The sequence below is a fragment of the Falco biarmicus genome, chromosome 15 (assembly GCF_023638135.1).
Source record: "Falco biarmicus isolate bFalBia1 chromosome 15, bFalBia1.pri, whole genome shotgun sequence".
Taxonomy (NCBI): domain Eukaryota; kingdom Metazoa; phylum Chordata; class Aves; order Falconiformes; family Falconidae; genus Falco; species Falco biarmicus.
Genome location: NC_079302.1, coordinates 14,853,256 through 14,878,030, shown reverse-complemented (window position 1 = coordinate 14,878,030; position 24,775 = coordinate 14,853,256). Strand labels below are relative to the sequence as shown.

Sequence of the window (24,775 nt, the reverse complement as noted above, 5' to 3'; positions counted from 1 at the left end):
GATTGCCAGAGCTAACCCTTTCCTTCCAAAGGAGTTCCTAGCTTATGGGGGGGGGGGGGGGGGGGGGCTAGGGGAGGGTCTGTGGCTAGAGGGAGTGGAGAGTGGACAGAGCAGGAGAAGAAAAGTAGACTCCTGAATGGAAGTAGCTGATGTGTATTTTTATGAAACCTATAGGTAGTCATGCAGTCATATATGCTAGTTTGTGATTCCACATGAAGAACTGGGGGGAGCTCAGGGCAGAGGGGACAGATGTGCCATCAGATCTCAGATCATTTCTAGAGGGATTTTGAAACCAGTTGTTCTCTGAGCAGACCCAGCCCTTAGCTCCTAAAATATTTAGTAAAGCCAAGTAATGAATGAGAGAGCTAGGCACAGATGAAAAAGCCTGTTATGATTCCTCTAGCTGTTAGGTGGCCCCTATGTACAGTAAAGGGTAGTTGTTTCTGGAAAAACAACCTTGCTGTGCTAGCACTGCTCCAAAGGGATGCAGAAGTGCTGTGGCTGGAGGGCTGCGCTGAGCCCTGGCAAGACCTGGCACCTTCCTGCGCAAGGGTGGAGAAGAGAGGTCGGTAACATGGTGCTTGGGAACGGGCCTGACAGGGATCTGCAGGTGATGCAGTTGCTGTAACAATGAGATTTGGTAGGAGATGCAAATGGAGACAATGGATTAACTAGATTGGTAAACCCAGACTAAGTTTTGGTGGGTTTTGTTGTTTGGGTTTTTTTACATACAACCTGATCCTGAAAGAGAATCTGATTAGTCTATAGGTGCAGCACAATGAGAACGTTCCTTCTATCCATTCCTCTTCTGCTGCTTAGCATGAGTCCAGCTTAGCTAGACAATGCAGAGCATTGCAGGAATACCTGCTGAGCCTCTGACAGAAATGTTGCTAAACGTAAGGCTAAGCATAGAACATGTTTTTTTTCCTTCCTTAGAGATCAAATAGATCTAATATTTTGGGAACTGGGGATTCCCAGTGTCTGTATTGGAAACTAGGATTGGGCCTCATATGGCTGCTCCTTATCACGTGCTGTCCTGTTGGTCTGCCTTTGCCTGTACAAAGGATTCAGGTATTTTGCAGATGTGTTACCTTTGTTGTGATGTTGCTTTTTTGTGGTGTGGAGCGAGGGATGTGAAAATGAGGATTTCTGGGGAAGTCCCAGGGAACTGCAGGCACAGCTGCTGCAAGTCCTGCAGGCTATGTGATACTTAGAATGGGATGGAGAAAGGCCACGTGACTGCTCATCATTCATATTGTGGCCACATCCAGCCCTGGCTTAGACAAATTCCTACTTTTACCCAAGTTGCGTGACCCCTATATAACAGGGCTTGAGTTTCACGAAACTCTGGAACTAAAAGAATGAAGTGTATAACAGATTTGTAGGAGAGTGCTGTACTAGGAGGCTTACTGTGAATGCCGTGTGGCTTTGGGGGGATTCTGGGTCCAGAACAAATTTGTTGACTTCTTTATAATGAGAAAATTTAAAGCCTAGTTCTCTACTATGATTCCCCTTTCAGGCTTAGATTGGTGGATGTAATAATCTTGATTTACTAAAGACATGAGTTGCATAAAATATGACAGCCCTCAGCCCTAGCAAGATGCTTTGTCTCCCAGGGATGCATGTTCTGAATATTTTCAGGTAATGATCAAATGGGTATACCTGTCATAAGTGAGTAACTTTTCTTTATGCCTGCAGAGGAGTTAGTGCATGTTTCAGCGTCTGAACTGCTCTGGTGCTATTTATATTTCAAGGTCTTCGAAGTTGGATAGAAAACAAGGATCAGGACAGTTTAAAGAATTCATTTCTACCTTGGATTTTTCTTGTTTCAAAATATACTTCTTTAAAAGTGCTAAACCAGGCCATACAGACCCAAGTAGGAATGCTATTCCTTGGAATTATTTTTATTGCATTTTAAATGTGAGACTCTGAACAAATAATACACAACATGCTGTATCGCTTTGTACACAGCATACGTAAAGGAGTCATTTCAACGACCATTCCGATATAGCTGCCCTTGTGTGAAGCACAGAAGTAAACCAGAAAACTTGCCCACATGTATCATGCGGTTTGAGACAGATTTTGAAAGATTAGCATTAAGCAGTGATATACATTTGCAGTGGCGTACTGAGGTATTGCCTTGGAAAAAGTGCTTGATGGAAGTACAAGGCCTTGGCTTCATTTTATGCGTGAGAGTCTCAGTGAAGGTCCTTGGCACCGGGGTGAATTTCACTCTTGTGCTTGGGGGCTTAGCAATGCCTGCATCTGTTTGTAGAAGAGAGAACAATCATTATTTTGATGCTCATTTGAAAGAGATTCTGAGCTGAAGACTAAGAGTATCTATCATTTTCTGAGTATCTGTAAACAATCTCATGATTTACATTAAGATAAAGTCGTAGAGTAGCACTGCATTATGCTGTGCGTGTGGCTTTCTGGTAGAGTGGCTGCCAAACCAGTTAATCAGATCTACTGGACAAGACCCATCTGTGAAAGGTGAAGATTTGCTCTATTTTTTTCTAAATGCACTTCAAGCTTTTATTGCCAGACACATTTTATAGAGAGTGCTGTGAATCGATGATGATGGTGGTGGTGTGTATGAACTGTGCAGACCCACGCCAGAGAAAAATGACATCAGCTGTACAGACATAGTTTTATATGCTTTCCAACCAACACATAATGCTTTTTTGGTTTTGGAATGAAACACAAGTAATGCAGGGCAGGCCCTGGCGATCTTAAATATTAACGGATTGTTTTTCAGACAATAAATTACCTAATGTGAAGCCTGGGTAAGAATATAAAACTAACTTGTTGAAGATGTTTTTTCTTGTTTGAAAAATACAGTAAGATTCCACTTTTTAATACTTCTATTACTTCATAAAGAAAACAGTCCACTCGGATGCTCTCCACATTCTGACATGTTACAGCAATTTGAAACAAATGTAAATTATTTCTGTTTTGCATGCAAAAGTGAAACTCTGATCCGAATCTAAGGCAGTGACATTTCTTCACTTGAGAGCTTTTTATTTTCTGAAGGTTCCATTGCTGAAAAACTGGAATTAAATGCTATAACTTGAAATGCAGGTTTTTAAGGACTTATACTACATGGGCTTTAAAACTCATAGCCAGAATTAGAAAAGTTTTATAATTAATTACAGCTTAGCAAAAAAGATAACAAAGCTCTAAATATGAAAAAAAAAATCTTCTATTTTCCTTAAAAAATAATCTTCTGCATTTTTGTTAGTCACTCACCCTACTTAACCTGCTGCCAAAATTATTTTTTCTCTTAGAGTTTGAATTTTATATTATACTTGGTTGTTTTATTTTGTAGTTTTGGTTGGCCTTCAGGGTACAGTAAAAACATTGCATCCATCTGCTGAAAAACTAGCTGCACCTGCATTTCATTTGCCAAGACACATGCTTTTGTAAATTAAATAACTGAGTTTTCTGGTGCAAAGGAAAAGGAATCTCAGCCCAGACACATGAAGACAATCTGCATCAAATAGGAAATAATTCCCTTGTTTAGTGTTCACATAAAACCATTTTCTGGCTGGTTTAGCTAAGGAAGTGCTGCTGTGCGTCTGCAGGTACAGGCAGGGGGAGCTTAAGGATCACAATCCATTTCTGCCTGTTGTAGCACTTCATTTTTCCAGTGTTGCATTTCGTGGAGCGTGGGGCTGCTGCTCTTAAGTGCTTGGGTGACTCGCTCGTATTAGGTACAGCTGTGACTCAGTTCCTCCCAGTTTCATTGCTTATATTCCCCTAAAAGCTATAAGGATTGGAAAAAAAAAAAAGAGAACCCAATCTTTCAAGCACACTGGAGGTCAGCGGGGATGGTGGTGTTGGGGTATGACTTTTCAGGTTAATCACAGGCTGGAAGCTAGTGCCATTTCAGCTCTCCACGTGACATGCATCCGCTCAGTCCACTGAAGTTGCAGCATCGTGTTGGTGTTTGTGCTGTACCCCATGCACTTGGTAGGAATGGCAGCTTCCTTCCTCTCTTCTCTCCAGAGTGGAGTGGCTGAGTGAAAGCAATGACATGAGGTGGCTGTCAGGAGACCCTGCCAACAGCCAGCAAAGCAGCTGCTTGACACCATTCGCAGGCATTAGTCAAAGCAGGAGGCACCCCCTTACGTGCAATGTGTAAGTCACTCCCAGGGGAGCCTGTGTATTGAAGTCTTTGGTTGGAAACTCTCCTCTCTTGGCTTTTGTCTGATTTTTCTCATGGTTTGATAAAGTATGGTTATGAGTTAGTGAATGCTTGCTTTTTTTCCCCCCTTAAAAAAAAAAAAAAAAAAAAGTTGAGAATTTAGCTGTTTTATTACATCAACTAGCTACACATTTGCCGCTTTCAGCCCAAACGCAGACATCTCATGTTTCAAACAAACGTATTTGTGGTGTACACATGAGGTGGAAGGCTTTCTCTGGATTTCATTCTGCTGTGGTGTGTTTGTAAGAGAGAGCAAGCAGGAACAGAGGGGAGCTGGGCATGTTGGAGACACAGTGATACAGCAAACATGAGAGCACGGACCCCAGGAAGGGAGCGCTCGGGTGAGAAACTGTGGGAGTGCCGTGGCCTTCCATGGGCTTTGAAGGTGGGGATAGGGCAACTATAGCTTCCATAGCTAAACAGCAGGTAATTATGGAAGTATCTGGCATCATCACAGCTCTTCTTCCAAATGGAAAGTCTTTGAATTTCTTTTTTCCCCAGTGGCCCAAAAGGCATAATGCAAGCTAAACCTATTTCAGGCACTTTGGCTAAAATCACAATCACCAGTCTTCTTTATTATAATAATTTATGCTGCAATTTAATTTCTAAAGTAACGGTAATAATAATTCAGATGGTGACAGACTCTTAATTAAAATCACTATAGAAGACTTCAGCTTTTAGCTGCTTCACTCTTCCTACTATCAATACATATTGGAGTGTAAGTTTGCTAAGATAAAATTAAAACAGCCTGGTGACAGCTATAAGCATTGAACACACCCTGCATCTCTCCAGGTACGTGCATAGAGATAACTAGGAAAACAGTAAGCATTTCTATGAAGTTTTTACCTTGATTTTACTGATTTTTAAGGTACAGGAACAGGTAAATAACCAATAAAAATTCATAGTAAGTAACTGTCTGATCTACAACTTGGAAGATTAACTTCTTAAACCGGTACTGAAAATAATGAATTAATATTGAACAGAAGGGAAAACTGGCAAGTGTGAAAAACTTCAAGAGGGACTGCAGTTGGCTCTTAGCCAAATTCATGTTACCAACGCAATTCAACTCTAGAGTTTCTTGTGGAGGGGTTGTAAAGTCTCATGCTTAATTGGAAGCAGCATCTTTGTTGGAGGGTGGGATGGGATGGAAACCTGCCTCTCTAAATAGTTAGGTATCATTTCCCACTGTACAACATTTTGCTCCTTTCTAAGACACAGTAAGAAAAAGGATCAAATGGACCATTAGCTTGACTTGCATGGCAATGCCCATTTGCCCTGTGTAAATCAGGAACTGAGGCAGTCACATGAACAATTTCAGTCCACTGAGGTAGCAAGTTCCTTGTTGCTGTATTTTACTCTGAAATTCATTTCAGACACAAGTAGACTGATAAATAGATGATGATGAATAATTGAGTTAATCCAGGAAAGCTCTAGGGCTGCATGTATCAGAGTAGGTGTAAAACCAAATGCATGCAAATCTCTTTCTATATCAGGGTGGATTATCTGTTTCAACCTTCTGAGGCATCTGTTTGCTTGGGTCTGCTAGGTGGGAATTTGTGTTGTGGGGAAGAATCACTTTCATTATCTACTTAGACTGAGACCTGAAGCAGTGTAGCACAAAGGGTGTTATGTAAGAACATACATGTTCAGTAGTAGGAATCACTTTTTAAACTAATGGAAATACCGAATAAAAGAGATGTTTCCTCAAGCATGTAAAAATAAAGACTTTGTTATAATCAGAGTGTGTACATTAACTTAAATGAAAGATGTCCAGTATAGCCTTGTCTTCAATTCACGATAATGATATTCTCCTATTAAAAAAAAATAAAAATGCTTATTTGCTGTTTTCTAGGTTAGTCAATGAAGGTCAAAATAAAACAAGTTGGGAGGAAAGGATCTTTCTTCATCCCTGTATTTTCCCTTCTTTAGGAAGAGCTTCAAGATAAACCTTTAATAGGAAACTTGAAGAGCAGAATCTCTTCTAGTGCCTAGGGATCCATTAGAGACCTTAGTAATTACCATGTTTGAGATCTTCTCCACACAGGAAAAAAAAAATCCGTGACTGTTATCAGGCATGTGTTGTTCATTAATAATAAAAATGTTAATGGGAAGATGTACATAAATAAAGTTCTTCAATCTACAAAGGTCTCAAAGGGATCTCTCCATCTCTCTTCTCTCTTGTATGTAAGTCCACATTTATACATGTAATTCAAATACCCCTGGAATGCAGAAAAAACATCATAAAGTACTATTTTCTGTGAAATGAGCATTCTGATTCTTCAAAAAGCTCTCCTGTAGTAAGAAAGAATGAGAATGGTGATGCTACATGCTGTTCAGATTGTAGTATTTTTGCATCCTTCATGGTATTTAATGTGTTTTCCTCAGATACCTGTGTTATAACAGAGAAGTAAGCCTAGCTGTGTAAGGCCTTTTTTGTAATTTAGGCTGGCATAAAGCGTTTCCAGGTAAGTTTCAGCTCACTGCTACGCAAACAAGCAAAATTCTTTCTCAAGCTGACATCAAAGCTAACACTCGATCAAAAACATTTAATGAAGAAATTTCATAGGTAGGCTATTAAAAATGCAACAAAGTGGTCAGCATCTGGCAAAGTTAAAGGATAGATAATAACATTCATATGCTAATGCAAAGCTGTTTATTTGAGGGAAATATAAACCTATTAAGTTATCTGAAGTTGCCATTAAAGTTCATGAATTCTTTTCAGAGATAAGAGACATTCCTATTTGAATGTAGATAAATATTCATGGAAGGACTTCATTTGGGAGGAGAAATTTGCTATTAATAATGTTATATCTGTTCAAGATATAACAGACTGCTACTTGTATATTGCAATAAAGGTGGTTTGTAACACGTGAAAAAGTGAATGTTCATAGGTGTCTTTCAAGGCTCCTAAAGTATCACTAAAACAAAGACATATCTCTCAGGGGTTTGGCTTTTTGGTTGTGTGGGCTTTTTTGTTTGGTGGTTGTTTTTTTTCGTTTGTTTGTTTTTTTTTTAAATACTTAAAATAATGGGTGTTCCAGTGTTGTTCTGTCTCTTTCGAGGTTGACTAAAGTATTTCCTTTTTTTATTTCCTCCTATCTGAGTGGATTTCATCTCTGTTTCTTGAAGAAAAAGGAAAGTTTTCACTAAATTGATAGCATTTGTCTAATACCTCAAGGCTTAGGGAAAAAAGATCAGGTAGGGGGCAGGGGTGTGGAAGAAAAATACATTGAAAGCTCATGTCCAGATAAAGTCAATGATTTCTCATGTGAGAGGAGTGGCAAGGAAAAGGGAACATAAGAACATATGGATCTGGTAGAGAGAACTTCTCTGACTCTTCTTAATTGACGGTGGGGGTTTTGTAGATATCTTTTACATAATGTTTTGAAATAGATCTCAAATAAATCTGGTTTCATTTTTCATGTACAGAGTACCTGTATAGTTATTTAAATGTACAGTTGATAGCTGCTGACTTAGCACTGCGCAATATTCCACTGGATCAGGTGATTTGATATAGGTAAGCGAGTGCCACCTGCCTTCCTATGAAATTTTTGTCTTGAATTTGATGTCTTGTGTGGCTTCTCTGGTGTTTAAGGAGTAGAGTTCATCCCTGAACCATAAATGTTCTTTGAGAGGTTTTTCAGAACTTTCTCATTTTTATAATTGATTTTCATGAAATTGTGGGATTCTAACATGTTTCAGGTCTCTAGCACTATAAAATATACATGAAATTGGTCAATAAATTAAAAAATTCTTGAAGAGATTGGTTGACTTACAGACTGATAGCTTAAACTGTGATTTCTGAGGGAAAACTAGCACTGTGCAACATTATTAAAACAGGTATAAGTGCTTTAAGAACTGCCAGACCCTTAGATCATGACAAATATTTGATAATGAGGAATCAATGAGTGGGTGTTTTAGTGAATTAGTGTCGATATTAATCTTATTCAGCCATTTTGCAGATAATAGTGAAGTAAATATAAAATTGCCAATGATAAAACTTGCAGGTGACCCAGGGTCGAGGTACATATCAAGAACAGGGCACTTGCTCATGCTGCTCACTGGTTAGGCCAGTTCCCTTGGGCTTTAGCACAGCCCAGTTCAAAATTACACACCCAGCAACGAGCAGTGCAGTTTTATCTGCACGGTAGGGATTATATTGTGGAAAAATCTAACTCTGAAATGAGGTAAAGGAATCTTCAGCTCCAGGAATCTGCCTGTAACACATTTGGAGATGTGGAGGGTGGGAGGGTGGTGGTGGAATGTGGATGGCCTGTGGCCCCCTGGCACTCAATACATTGGAGGAGGGAACTGGAAGTTTTGGAGGTGCCAGGAACCCTCCGCAGGACAGCACGTCTGGAGAGAGGGATCTAAACAAGTCAGAGCTATCAGTCTTCCTTGCTCCACCTTGATGACGTTCCTCATATCCAAGGATTGTGTTGCTCAGAGGGTTTCTAATCAGTTCCTCGGTAAATCAAAGGAGAAGCATCTTGTTTTCTTTCTTAGGTACTATCTAGCCCTAAGTTGTTATCACAGATACACAGTTACTAGAGTACTACTGCACTGATATTACTTCCAAAGAATTGAAAAGAAATAAAAACATATATTGCAGGAGCCGATAAAAGATGCGTAATGGGTAGAAAAGAGCTGGTTTCTTCTAATCAGGTAGAGAAAAGACATGGATTAACACTCTTGCAGTTGAATATTGTGCACAGATTTCATTGGATTCCCTCCAGGCTTTTCAATGAGAGACTATACCATAGTGGCAAATGCTGGGGTTGTACTCTCCAAGGAGCAGCACAATATAATTCACATTTTATGGTTCTGCAACAAATCTACTAACTTTTAGCAGCCAATGTGTTAAATGTTTTATCTCATTCAAAACACTGTGTGGATGTTACAGATGGTGATATATATGCTTTTGGAAAGAAGATGAATGCCTCCAATCCTAGCTGCAAATGGCTAACTAATTATTGTACAGTGAGTTCTTGATTATGATACAGTGGAAATCTACAGAATTAGCTTTGGTGAATATTTTTATTTGAGAAACAAAAGCTTTTAAGCATAGTATTTGTTTACTGCAAGAGATTCACCTCGACCTACAGAACGACAGAATCTATACAGCATGTGAGCTGCCTTCAAAGTAGCAGTTAAATACTGAAGGGGGGAATTGTGGCTGGTACTGTCTGCCTGTGGACAATTCTGAAATTCACTCCTAAGAAGAAATTCTTTGTAGGCCTGTGCATATGGTTGCAAATTGGGAGCTCCTGTGCTTTGGCCAGGCACACTCTGCACCAAGCCAGATCATTCTGCAGGTGACCAAACCAGTGGCAGAAAAGAGATGACTCTTTTTTTCTTTGGACAGATGAAGTATCCAAAGACAAGAGATAAAGGTCAGAGGAATAATTTAAATTTTTCCTTCTTTAACGATATCTATATTTTTTTCAAAAAAATCAATAGAGCCAAATCATCAGCCAGAGCCATAGGCCATAAGGTTAGAGTATAAAGTGTGTCAGTTTTAACTGTTGTTAATGGAAATGAAGACTGCTAGAGCAAAGAAGCAGAGGATGCACAGGCAAGAAGTGAGACCAATGACAAAGTCAGGAATGAGGGGGGCCTGGCAGGGGGGGAGGATTATGGCCACTATGCTGCCAAAATAGGGCTGGGAAATAGGGCTTCATGTAATTGCCTTGTAAATACAAAAAATTGCACTGAGGAAATACCATTTTTACCACTAGCTTTTTCTCCTTACTGAAACAGTCAGCTTTTTGGATCCCTGTCGAGGCTAAAATAGCCTAGCAATAATAGCAATGACTGAAACAGTAACCAAAGACCCCGTGCTGCAAGCTAATCTGGAGATCAACCAGCTGTGTTTATTCTTGGTGAAGAATATATAGGCTGCTTTCTGAAATACCACGGCTGCCTCCTCCCGAGAAAGTGCATTGGGTTTTCACGTATCGTTACAGACACTGAGGGCTTGTTTGCATTTTCTGAAAGTGTATTTTATTAGTCTGGGTGCTTTTCTTAATGGAAACAAATATTTTGAAGTGGTTAATTTACAAGAATAAATACTATTCAGCAGGTTCCTAAACTCCCCAAGGTAAATAATACAGACACGGTAAAGGCCAGCTCTCTTATATTAATAATTGATGTTTGGCTTCCTCCTAGCTCAACTGTAATCTATTCATTCTGCTTTGTAAAAGTGCAATTAGAGCTGAATTATAGTAATCAATAGAGCAGCAGCATTTAGAGCCAGGGAACATAAATAGAGGGAAACTTTGCACATAGGATGTTTCTTGAGGTATACTGCAAAAACTACCTTAATTGGATGGAATTTTAAATGATCACAAAGGAGTTTAAATTATAATTGATACAGATATTTTCAGAGGTTCTCTTTTTAACCACAACCAAGTCCTAACAATTTGACTGAAATGATTTTCCATCCTTTTACTTCTGTTATGTCTCCTGGTCAGTCTATACGCTAATGATGTGACTGGGAAAATGCAGCTTTCTTGCGCTTATCCAAACATCTACACTATTTGTGTGCAGGTGAAAGGAATAGAGGGGAATGTGATGTGAAGCCGGTCCTTCATTTGGAAGACTGAGTGGCACATGTGGGAGGCTGTAAAAATGAGTAGCGTTAATGGACAACTTGAAGAGGAACAGATGAAAACTCCCATGTGCTACAGCCAAAGGAAATACATAGCTGGAGGGAGACAGGAAAAAAGATCCAGGACCCTCTTGTTAACCATCCCAAATGTAGAGACTGTTATGGAGAGAAATGTTGCTAGTACCAACAGACTGTGGTGTTCAAAAGCAGTAATAGAGAAGGAAAGGCCTTGGAGGCACTGTGTTCCAGGTAATGAAAATAAAGGCGTTAGAGTACTGAGATGAGATTGGTTACTACAAGCCTATGGCACTGTCCTGTAAAGCTTGTTTGCATGTGAAAGCTCACACTGAAACACTGAGTATTTCTGTGACTTAAGTAGACTGTGTGGTTTTTTGCGCCCTTGGGACTTAGGCATCTTAAAGAAAAACTAGATAATGTTCTCCATCCTCTGTTTCTTCTTGCTTCCTTTCATGCTGATGTGTTGGTTTGGAATAGCCTTCTGCAACATTTATGAAATCCTTTCTGGACCTCATGTATTCTGCAGGGCTGGCAAGAGCAGCTTGCATTAGGTTTATTTCTGTATTTCAGTGTTCAAAGCCTGTAGTACGGTGTTATCTTTCCTTAATATTTCATTTACTCAAGGTTAAGCGCTCTCTGGAACAGAGCTGAGGCTTTACTCCGGTGCTGGGTCTTGCCAAAATCTAGCTTGTGTCCCCATTGCTGGACAAAAGCTGCTTTGGCAGCACAGGACGATGGATGCTTCTCTCCATGCAGAGGAACTCTGTGGGGGACAAGCTGTCAATAGATTAAGTTGCAGGCTATGGCGAGCTGGATCCACAGCTGGTGAGAGTCACTGGGAGACCGTCAGCATAGAAGCACAATACTAAGTTATTGTTAATATTAATAATCACCGTCATATTCCCCTTCTCGAGAGCACTGTGATGTTTGAGGTGAAACTAAGTGCTTTCAGTCATCTAAGAAGTGGGTAATGACTCAGTAATGTATTCCCTGTTGTGATTTTTGGACTTTATGCAACAGCAATAAAAGTATAAAATGTGTTTAATTAAAGGAAGAAACCGATTTTATTGAAGAAATGTACCAAATAAATAATGAAAAGTAGGACCATTAACATGCTGGTCCAACTTCTCAGGCGCAATTTTCATTTTGCTATAGAAATTTTAAAATAAAACACCTGTTAATTAATGCAATTAGATTTTTATTAATGCAATTAGTTTTTATTTTCCTGGTGGCAATACAGTATTAAATAGGAGCTACCAACTAGATAGGAGAAAGGTGCTATTTAAACTGATATGGAAAGAGATGCTTCCTTGGCTAGAGCTTTGCACACTTGAACAAGAAAATTATATAATTAAAGCTCTGTTTAAAACAATGTCTTTTCCTGGGAAGCATTAGCTTGTCACTGTGTAATGTATGCATCACTTTTGATGTGCGTTATGTTTTAATAATGCCTCTATCTCCCTCATAAGGCATATTGTCATCTAATGCAACCTTCTCTAATAAGTCTATACTGTCAGTTGCCATGCAATCCTGATTGCTTTCAGTGAGTAGCAAGTCCTGTAACTATTTTCCTCTCCTATCAAGGTATAATATTCCTCAGATTCTCTGTGCATAGAAATACACCTTTGTATAGTAGTATGACGTGCATTGGTTTTTTTGGTGTGTGTGTTTTTTTGGGTTTTTTTTTTGCTTTTTTTTTTTTTTTTTTGTTATCGGCGTAATGAAATGATCCCCTTCCACATCATGGAGTAGCATAATGCTTATTGATTTATTGCTGTATCTATTTATGTTTCTTATCAGATAGGTGCTTCCCATGCATTAGCAAACCCCTGAAGTGCTTCTGGTAGTAGGAAAAAATGCCTGGGTAGCTGTAAATATAGGAAAGAAGGTTTACAGTTTTATAACACTTACAGCAGAAAATTCCACTTATGCTGACTCTAGTGTGCTCAGCCAGGCTATCTTACAGCTAACCTCCACAGGATGACTGCTTGCAGGAGAATTGAGTTTCTCTTTGGCCCTGGCCTGCTGTCTTTGGCAGCGTTTCTCAAATGTAGGCAGCAGTGCCCTCATTTTCTCACATTGTTTATCCTGCACTGAAACAATTTCTCTTAACGTGAAGAGGCAAAAGTTTCTAGATATTAATACTACCCTGAAAAACGAGAGTTAGACACCATAGATGGGCATCAGTTTAAAGACTTTTCCAGAAGCTACATTGATTTAGGGTTAGGAAACCATTAAAATGTTGTAGCTCACCTACATATCTCCACGTATGTGCTGTCTGGGAGGAGGGGAAGCAAGCAAATCAACAAACAAGTCATTCCTACAATAAATCTCTTCTGATTGAACAGAACAGCACAGTATGCTACAGAAGAATGAATAAACTGATGATAATAACAGAAGCTGATTACATTGTGATGGGCAATAGCAGCAAATAGGCCTTATCTTACACTGTGAAATAGAAACTCGTGGCCAAACAAATAAGTCTAGATTCCCAGAGAGAGCATTTTCAGCAATCTATGGGCAATGACCCTCAAAATTGTGTATTCGAAAAAAATAATTATTTTCACAAGTGCCTCCTTGGCCCTTAGTACAGCTGAGGATAAGGTATTTGCGTTGCTCAATTGCACATGCAACCTATCATCAAATTTTCATCCCATTGAGAGATGCTGGTATTCACAATTGGATGCTGATCAGGACTTGGTCACATATTAGCATGTATACTTTCTGCTCTTGCTTTGACCATCTGTTCTTCTTTCTTCCTCTTCATTCAGAAAAACAATAACTTTTTATAATTAAAGTAAGAGAATTTTAAACTATTGAAAATGGACCAGGGGCTTAACCCTTTGAGGACTTCTCTGTATAAGCTGTACTCCCATGGGGGTGCTCCACTTAAGAGTGCACTCTGTCTGCTTTAGCATGTGGAGGATGGAGAACAAGCTGATTTTTCACACAATCCCCAAATTTTACACATGCGTGCACACTTTTTTCTACCACTGGAAAAAAGAAGTATTTTGACTTTTTTTTTTTGTAGAAATACAAATACATGTGTAAAACCCCAAGGTGATGTCACTTGTGAGCTCCCCATATGCATTATTTTTGCCTGAGTCAAGGAAGCACTTGGGTGGTTACTTCACTTTCAGTAGTGTTTAGATTATACTGAGTTGTTAGTTTACTGACACTGAATTTGGTGAGCTCTTTATTTGGATTTGAAGAGGCTTAAGACTATGCTTAAAATTAAGCATGTGTGGATTTCTCCCCACCCCCCAGGGGATTACTTTCTATCATAATGCTTGACTATTTGTCCTGAAAGAGTTTAAAAACTTACTTTTTTGTGTATCCTATTAAGAAGTATAAAATGTTTCTCTATGCTTTTTCTGCCCTTGAACAAAATTCACTGAACTTTCACAAATGCAATTTATACCCAGTGCTTTCTTCTATTAATGGAGGACAATTAGTCATGAAACTCATTGCTCTTTTAAATACACCCAAAACCAGCAGAACAGAGCAGACTGGCATGTAGATCATGCTTAAGTACGCCTGTGATCCATCAAGTAGGTGTTCCCTCTGCGTGTGTGTTACTGAGGTAAACATCCTTAGAGCACAGTGAATGTCATGCAGAAAAGCAAAGTAAAATGGATCATTTTTGTACTACATTAGCTGTTAAGAGGCTGGTAGACCATTGGAGAAAAACAGCAACATAAATCTCAGGAGGATGATGAAATTCTGGCTCCCTTCCTCCATGTGCTCCTGACTGAGTGCGTTGTACCCTCGTGTCCCTCACCTGGCAAAAGAGACTGCAGCAAGATCAGCTGGATGAGTATGGATACACAAGGAAGGGAAGCTCTCCTAGATGCTATATCTAACTAAGAATTAATCCAGCAACTGATCAACGTCGATTATTTTCCAGAAAAATAATTCCATAAATATAAGCAAGTATCACCTTTTTTCTCTGCAGAAGTTTCACTAGAAACATTTCAGCTACAGAACTGTGAAATAATTAATTCTCTAGTTAAAAATGTGCTATCAGTACCAATATGACAGTTCAACTGTTCCTTCCACAGTTTGTGGTACATACTGAAAAACTATCCTAAATGAGAAGATTGTTTATTCATTGGTAACTGAAGAAATTAAATACTTTATTCTACCTAAGTATAATTTTCTTGTGAAGGTATAAAAAAAAATGAAATAACTCCCAAGAATATTTTACAACCCTATCAGAAAAAAAAAAAAACATCAAAGAGCACTAATTCCAACATTATGCTTGCATAAATCAGTGTGAAATATTAGTATTGCAATGGATTTTCATGTCCTTTAAAAGTAATGTGAAATATTACCAAGAAATAAAATAAAATATGCATCCAACCATATTGTAACAGCAATAATAATAATTAGTGATGGCTGCCAAAGGTACCTTTTGGCTCTAAAATCTCAAGTCAAATCTTTCTCCTCCTTAAGAGTGTTAGAAAATAATTGTTGCTGGACTGTTGTCTTATTTTGTAGTAGTAAAGCTCATCAAAATCTTCCTCTTATTAAAGATGCTGCATTAATTACTGTTCAGCAGTGCATATCTTTAACCACAGATTTAGTAGGTAGTGTTTTTGTTTATCCAGTGATAAAAGTTGAATGGAACACTTGCAGGATCAGTCATGGAATAACCACATGCAGTGTCACAGGGCTTTTAAAACTGGGAGGAGGGTTGTGTAATATTTGATTTGACTGGACTTGAAGTTGATCATTTTCTGAAACTCAAACTTGAATTCAGTTGAGCTAGTTTCCAGCTAACTGTATGTTAGATGGTGATGTTTGGAGCACTCTACATTTACTTAAGGGGAAAAGAAAGGAGCAGCCTTGTGAAGTCTGAGGTAGAGTAAATCTAGCTTCAGTTCTGAGTTTTGTTGTCTTGCTCTTGTGCAGCTGCATATTTTAATCTTAGTTCCCGTTTTTCAAAGCTGATCATCATCCTTCAGGTTTTCCGTGTCAATTTATTTAGAATTGACTTCTTCCAAGAAAACACCTTCTATTGTTTATACAAATTTTAGGAAAACACAGGATACAAAATAATTATTAAAGAGGAAAAATTTTGTCTGATATACATATGGACTTACTAGTTTATTAGATATATATTATTGTGTGTACCAGTAAGAATGTAAATTTAAATCTCTCAACACAGAGAAATATATGGAGTTTTGAAATGTAAAAGTGCATGACAAAATTCTAAGCAAATACTACATATTTATCACAAAGCAATTAAATATCTTAGTTTGTTTATTCCAAAACTAACTTGGCACATTAATTTAACACGAAGAGAGTGATTTAATGAAATCTTTAGAGAATTAGTATCTGCCCTTTGAATAAGTTATCTAAAATGCCATTTTATTATGCAAAGCTATGTAAAATAAATTGTATTCAAGCAGTGGTTCAGAAAGTAGCTTATCGTAACCTGATGTTCATAAAGAAATGACATAAAAGATCTGGGGATCACTGCTTTGCTTTCAAGATAGGAAAAATTAAGCAGAAATAGTCTTTCATTTGAAAATAGCTAATTTGACATGGAGATAATTATCTTGGTACTTTGAAATGTGATTAACTTTAATTATAGCCAGAAAAAAAACCCTACAGGGAACAATGAAAACAAAATCTAAATGTGGAAGCATGCATGCAGACTGTCACGTGTGTGATTCATGTGACATAGCAGGTCTGATCTTTTTTCAAGAGGGTAGCAATTCTCTTGTAAAAATATGCAACTGTGTCCTCAAACCAGAAATTCCTATTTGCATAAATATTCACCCCTTGGTATGAGATAACATGAGCAATGATTGCGTTACATGACCTCTAACTGTATGTATGCATGTGCGCAGACACACACACACACACACACACACAAATTATAGTTGGCACTCAACTTAATGGAAAACCAGGACATCCTTGTTTTGTCTGTGGATAATCACACTGTACTTCTAGCAAGATCAGTGCATTGATTCCAGTAAAGGGATGCAGAAAGGCTACCCATGCAAGCTATTCAGAGAACATTTTTCCTTTTGCCAAGTAAAGAAAAATACTGTTCTCCCAATTTCATTTGATACCTCGTTTGAAATATGAGGACTGGTAGTAATAAATAGCTAGTATTATTCTACGTGGATGAAAGTTGTCTTCAGCATTTGACTTTCTTTTAACTAACCTTAATAAATTGTTCCTTCACTGCTGTTTTCTGACAGTGACATCCACAAGCAATTCCCATATTGTGCCATGTTTTGGTTTTGCTTTATTTTTTAAGCATTTCCCAGTATTTGTCATAAGCCATAGATTTAAACCAGGGATCATTTTCCTCAGGTGTGCTGACAGATAGGTGCAAAGTACATGCAAAGAGAAACCAATAAGGATTACAAGGTACTTTTCATACTGAAGGCAGTTCCTCAAAACTGATCAGGGAGAGGAAGTCTAGAAGTCTGGTTGTCACTATCCACTTATGCATAGCCCACAAAAATATGTGTGGCTTTCCATTTAAACAAATGCTCTCATATTCTTGTTTTATGGAAAATAGTAAATAGCTCTATACCTTTTCCCAAAGGATCTGACCAGTCTAACTCTTCATTATAGAATATTGGACACTAAATGGATTATTAGTTGTGTTTATTGTCAGTTTAGCATTCCTATCAGAATAGCTTTTGAACAAGCAATACTATGCTTTCCGTTATATTTTAGCCTATTATCTTAAAATTGCTCACTGGGATTTATTCAATGAAACCACTGCATTCTTTAAGTTATTTTACCTTGGTGGTTTTTTGTTTTGTTTTGTTTTTTTTCTGGGCAGTTGTTTGGTTGGTTGGTGTTGTGCTGTTTTGTTTTTTTTTTAATAGAGTTGGTTAAGGCTTTTTCTGGTGTTTCATATACATACATAATTTACTGACTGACGTGTTTGTACATAATAATGTAGAATATGGCTCCTAGGCTCTGCCCAGCCTGGCTTAGCTCTGTGCTCCAGTGCAATCTGCTGCAGCTAATGGGGAGCCGGAAAGCCTAAATCACTGTACTGGAAAGCAAATTGTGACTCCAAGCTTGTATTCAAGGCTCACAGCTTTGTGATGATAGTTGCCTTAATATTTGCAGCTTAAGCCAATTTCTCGTGGGAACTTGGCTTTCTAGTATGAGATTTCCAGACATCTTACGCTCCCAGCTTGAAATCTGGCAGTTCAGAAACATTGGGAAGCAATCAGGGAGCAGATTAGACTCATTGCCAGAGTAAACTTAGTTACACAAAAGTAGGTGAAAAATGGACTGCTAAATTCCTTAGTTGCCACCTGGAAGCTGGATATTAAATCCAAATATCTGGTCGTTCTTAAGTGTTTAGGAATTCATCAATAATTCCACAGCAGTTTTGAAATTGTTAAAGAAGAAAATTGTGGGTTGGGAATAGTGTTTCTTCTCTATTTAAACTGTTTCTGTTTTTTAGTCTGGGTGAGGTTGATGTACACAAATGACAGTTTCCTAGACATCCTCTGCAGAGTTAGCCTGCTTCACAGCATGTTAGGTATGGAAAGCACATACACACACAAATCTTAATACCTTTTTCTTCTGTTAAACTGATATAATTGTTTCTAGGGACAAAGAAAACAGATGTCATATTAAAACTGTAGTTTACTTGTTTGAACATGATAAGCCATGTCAAATTCAGATGGATTAATTAGATGGAGACTGTTACCTGACTTTATATTCCTCTTTAATTTTATATAGTTGTACTGAACTGAGACATCTCTCTCAACATTGCTCAAGTTTATATGACTCATCTTACCATTCCTATGTTCTCATTAAAGCACAGGAGCAATCTCATTTGCTTTTTATTTTGTAATTATTTATTTAGAAAATATCCTTTCTCATTTAGTTTTAATTTTAAATAAAAAAGGAAAGAATCTCTTACTGTAGTAAGGAATTGCAATAGCTGGGAATGAAATACACACTGTAAAAAGTATAAACCAAAAGATTTGTACTTAAATACCAGGGAAGATCTGATTATTTCTGATGGAAGAGGGGCTGTTCAAATGACCCTGGTAGCTCCTCTAGTATCAAAGCATCACAAAGAAGCTAAAGCAGCTTAAAAGCCAGCCTAGTATCCTCTTGCCCTTGAGCTGCAAGTTCTCTGGACTGTACAGAGCACTTTTGAGCATGCACAACTAATTTAAACTGCCGTGTGCTTACACAGCAATAGCCTTTCACCTTTTTATTATGTTCCACCCAGTGTCACTTGTACCTTCTGATGTATCCCACAGTGACAACTTTTTAAAGTTTCCCATGAGAACCCTACTGAGGTTGAGTGAAGGGCTTGAAATGCCTGTCATCACAATGTTGGGGTGCTGCATACTAAAAATTCTCCGGGGTAGGGAAATGTTTCTGTTTTTTATTTTAATTACTGCTGAAAGTTCCTTAGACAAGCCGATAAATAATAATCATGCTCACTGGCTTTCCTGTTTTGTATTTAATATGGCAAGGAAAAAATTATTGCTCCAATTATCCAATTTTCAGGGCAGTGGGGGTCTTTGCCTGCCTCTCATTAGCTTCCATTTCATATTACCTTGCTTCATTCTGGGTACTGGCACTCTTGCTTCCAGCACAGCTCCATAGCTTCTTCCCAAGCCCCTGAGGCCATATGCCTCCTGCACGGAGCTGATGTGGAGCAGCAAGGAACTCTGTGCCTCCCTTGTCAGCTCCCCTCCAGCATAAAATCCACCCTCTGTGCTTAGAGGGCAGCTGAGGCTGTCATATCAACTACCTTTAAAAATTATCTGCATAGCGACTGTTGGTTTCATCATCTTGTTTCCCATACAGTTAGGTTTTTTTGTTGGGTTTTCCCCCCCCCCCAAATTTTCTTTATGAGAGCAAATCCAGTCAAGGATTTGCAATGAGATGGTGATCCCAGAGCTGAACATGTTGACAGAGCTTGAGTACTAAGAGAGCAACGTGCCATGCTGCTACTGTGTATATAAACCGTGATGCACCTACAAAAAAGCACCAAGCCCCTTGGTTACATCATTGCAATTCATATTCTATGAACTAGGGAGGAGGATGCTGCATTTCTAACCTACTTTGTTATTCTCTTCAGTGGGTCTAATATTTGCAGAAATGCTCAAATAGAGATAAATCTTTTTTAATTCCTTTGGATTTCATTGTAATGGTGTTAATCATGATGAATTCTTTCAGTATTTAAGAAAATCAATTGTCAATTAGCTTTTATGGGGAATTATACATTGTGGTTAGTCATCAGTTGGGCATTATGGCTTTATTTGACAACTATGTTATTAAAATGTACAGTAATTTGCTTTTATTATAATCTATCAAAAAGCCAACACAAGTTTCAAAAATAATGCGAGCTTTGGAATTATAATTAGAGCATGTTTTATTAGGAATTGTTTTATAATGCAGTGTTACTGTTCAGAATTAATTATTTTGTGTGAAGAATATTTAATTAATATATTATTTACAGGAACCAGATAGCTTACCTGGGTTTTTTTGTAAATGCTTGAAGAACAATAGCTGTATTAACAAGAGGTGTAACAAGACATGAGTTTCCCAGGCATGCTGCTCTGACAGAGGGGGTCCAGAGCAGAGGACCGTGTCGAGGGACCATGGGCAGCTTTCCGTGAATCAGCAAAGCCGAGAAGGGAGGGCAGAGGGAGAGGGGGTGCCCCAGCCCCCCGAGCAGGAAGCGTTGAGACCCTGACTAGCGGCATCTCTGGCTCAGCATTGGCAGGGCCAGGAGTGCAGGTGGCGGAACCCCCACAGGTAGCAAAGCAGCCCCCAGGCAGTGTGGGCGATCAGGAGTGTGGCACATGAGCCAGGGCTGGTGTGGGGAGGGTGCCGTCCCCCCAGTGCCTCCGAGAGATGAGCTTCAATAGTGGCCATTGCCCCCTGCCCCCAGAAGAAACCTAGCCATGGTTTGGCCACGAGCCAGCACCAGCAGGCATGTGGTGACCCAGGCAGAGCTCCCACATAAATGCAGCTGCCCAGGTCAGGGCTGCAGGGTGCGCTGAGCCTGTCCCTGCTGCTGGAGGGCAGTGGACCAACACCTGTGTAAGGGGCAACCAGGTGGGCGATCCGCTCAGCCCGGTGGCAGGGCTGGAAGGGGAAGCAGAAAGGTTTAGGAGTGTCAGGGAGCGTGAAGGGGAGATGGGCTGGGGGAGCTGCTCTCTGCCATTACTGAGACAAATGCGCCATGTGGATGCATCTCAAGACACGGATGCTCCCCTACACACTCACCACCAGGCAGATGGAAGGGTCGGAAGTGATGGGGAGGAGCAGAAACAGGTCCCTGCTTGGGGCAGCAGGTGAATCACCCCCAGCCTACTTCACCTTCCAGGTGCCCCTATACAGTAGGCGTGTGGCTCTGGAACCTGAAGGCAAGGAAAATGGTGATGTGGACAAAAGCCCACCCGGTTTGGAGTTGCCTAGGGAGAGTCAGTCAACCCCATGCATCACAACCAGCTCTGCTAGGAAAAAAAGACAGGTGGTTGTCATCAACAGCTCCACTCCGAGAGGAACGGAGGGCCCAGTATGCTGACCAGAGCCAACCCACATGGAAGTTGCTGCCTCCCTGGGGCCAGGGTCAGGGATGTTACTAGAAAATCCCCTTGCCTGGTACAGTCCTCTGCTTACTGCCCGTTACTGGTCTTCAAAGTGAGCAATGACAAAGTCCAAATGACAAGAAGTCTGAGAGCAATCAAGAGAGACCTCAGGGCCTTGGGGCAACTGGTTGAGGGATCAGCAACACAAGCAGCGTTCTCCTCTGTCCTGCTAGTTGCAGGGGCGTGTAATTGGAAGATCACACAGATCAATACCTGTCTTCCCACCTGGTGCCATTGGCTAAATTTCTTTTTTTTTTTTTTTTTTTGATCATGGGTCAGTTTACATGACACCAGACCTGCTGGAAGAGATAAGGTTCACCTCTCGAAGCAGGAAAAGGATCCTAGGTCAGGAGTTAGCAGGGCTTATCAAGAGAACTTTAAACTAGATTCAGAGGGGGAAGGGAATAAAATCAGGCTGGTTAGAGATGAGCCTGGGGGCTTTATACCAGGGTTGGAGGCTTGATAGCACAGCTGAAGTGCATCTATGCCAGTGCCCAAAGCATGGGCAACAAACAGGGGGAGCTGGAAGCCATTGTGCAGCAGGAAGGCTGTGACATAGTTGCCATCATGAAAACATGGAGGGATAACTTGCATAACTGGAGTGCTGCAAGGAGAAGCAGCTGCGGGAACTGGGGTTGTTTAGAGGAGACTCGAGGGGAATTCTATTGCTTTTTACAGCTACCTGAAAGGAGGTTGTAGACAGGTGGAGGTCAGTCTCTTCTCCCAGACAACAAGCAACAGGACAAGAGGAAATGGCCTCAAGTTGCACCAGGGGAGGTTTAGATTGGGTATCAGGAAAAATTTCATTTACTGAAAGCATTGGAACAGGCTGCTCAGGGAGGTGGTGGAGTCACCATCCATGGAGGTGTTTAAAAACCACGTAGATGTGGTGCTTAGGGACATGGTTTAGTGGTGGACTTCGCAGTGTTGGGTTAATGGTTGGACCTGATGATCACAAAGGCCTTTTCCAACCTAAATGATTCTATGCCTCTATAAAGATTTAAATAAGTAGTTAACCACTCTAAGGTAAATAGGCCTGATTAAATAATGAGTGGTTTAAAAAACTACTTTCTTTTCAAAACACCGGACCAGTTCCTACAAATTTGTATAACCAGATGAAATTTTGTTCCCGCTTAATCTGGAGATTGGTGCTGTACTGCAGGATTGGTTCAAAGTTTATTCAATCATTTCCATAAGCAACTTCAATAATACCTTGACCTAACTTAGCTAATTCTGTAATGAAATGGTGCATTAGTATGTAACGTTAGCAACAAATGTTATTAAGCAAATGAGTGCATTATTTTCTAGCTACTTTGATTAAAGGCTACATGTTGGCTACGGTTGTGACAGCCTCTGTTTAAAAAGGAGTACTTTGAAGACATTAAACTATGATGGATACATGCTGATCTCATTATGCAGTTAAATTTGGAAAAGTTCAGAGAAGCTTGTGATATTTCAGATACTACTACCTGTACTACTCAGGGTAGCAGGGATCAGAAGACTAGCCAAAGAGCACAGCAAAAATGGATTGATGCAAACCCAAATAGTATCCTATGCTGATATTTTTCATAACTGCTGGGTATATCAAAGATCATCCTTATCTTGCTGAGTGTATTTATTGACCATAGCTTTTATTACAGAGCCGTCAAGTACCAATAATCTAAAATATATGCAAGTTTTAAAAGTCTATATTCAAGTTTTAAACCTTTTTGCTTATGAGGAATGTACTACTGGCCTTTTTCTGTCTCATTTGGGAGATAAAATGTGAGCTATATATTTGCTCTCGAATTGGCTTGGCTCTAAGGGAGCCATAACCATTGCTACTCAAACCTCTGGATTCAGCGTATCTTAGAATTATTGTGCTGTTGTATTCAGTGGAGTATTTTAGTGTAGTAGGTGCAATGTGAAATCGGTCTGTATAAACCTTGGCTCTATAAACGTTTTTACACTGAAATCTCTACAGTAATGACAATAACAATAACATTACTGGTAACTGTCACCCATTATATATACTGCATGCTTTGTTCAAAAAGCCATAAGTAAATCTAAATAAATAGAAGCCTGTTGCTTCATCACAGATATCATAAAACAAAGGGTAAATTACTGCCACTGAGAAAGATAATTACTAGTGCCACTGAGCTACTTCCTTTACTTGGAGCATAAGAAATACAGTATGGGGTCACAGCTGGCCCACCCTATCTACAGCATCAACTGGTAGCAAATACTTCTGGAAAGAGCACAAGAAACATGCAAGACTAGAATTTTCCTTCCTCTGAGTTTACAGCCCTAGTCTCCAGCAGTCACCTGCTGTAGGCTTCTCTTGAACCAGAGACTGAGTCTGGAGCATTGTGTTCAAAAGTGACAGATGGACCTTCCTCTCTGAATTTTCTGATCTACTTGTTAAACTACCTGTATTTTTCTGCTTTCCCTACATTCTGAAGCAACGATTCCATGTGTAATCCATATTCCTTTTGTTTTATGCTTGTTTGATGATTTCTTTGCACACTTTTTATTCCTTTCTATCCCTTTTATTTGTTGTTAATTTAGGACATTATGTGAATGGTGCATTGGAAATATTTAACTGGTAGCTGAACAGTGTCTGTTTTATGGCAGATGTGCTTCATCCTGAAACAAGAAAATTCTTCTCTGTTCCCTTAAATATGTCTTTAAAAGAGCAATGTTTTGAGCAGTGTTAGCTCCTATGCAGTCTCAGAGTTGTGAAATGCTTCCTGAGCATCTTCCCACCCACTTACTCTCCTTCTCTGTGTGGGGAGACTCATGCAATTACAATTTACACACTGAGAAAGGGAATGGTGTTAAATATTACGCTGGCAGATGTAGCCTGCTTCTAATACATGTCCTTAAGATTTCTGTCAATTACTCTTCTTGCTATATTGTTCTCCTCTGATTAGTACTGCATGAAACATGAGTTTTAAAAAATTAAATTCAGTTCAATCACTGATTAAATGTATTGGCCCAGTGGGAGGTTGTTGCGAGTCTATGAAGAAGCTGCAGAGCATATGGACCACTATAACTTGTATATTGAGCTGGCTACTGGTGGACTACATCACCTTAATCAGTTTTTTCAAGTCACCCTTGCTGTTCTGCAAGTCATTGTATTCCGAGCATTGCTATTCTTTATCATTCTGCTGGGGTTAAAATGGCCATGGGGGAAAGGACAAGCGCTTCTCTGCAGTACCGAGAGTCACGGCTAAACAGTAGATACGTCACACCTAAATTACCTTTCACAACTGAAAGAAAATGTGACTTTAAGCCAACATGTCTGAAAATATTATGTACCATATAATCATGTGGCAGAAGGAGTTG

The 24,775-nt window shown here is 39.5% G+C and overlaps 1 long non-coding RNA gene across 1 annotated transcript in view; it reads left to right on the top strand.

Annotated features, from left to right (window-relative positions):
• The window catches only part of LOC130159411 (uncharacterized), a 316,373-nt gene that overhangs the window by 280,514 nt on the left and 11,084 nt on the right, over nt 1–24,775 (top strand). The window lies entirely within an intron of this gene.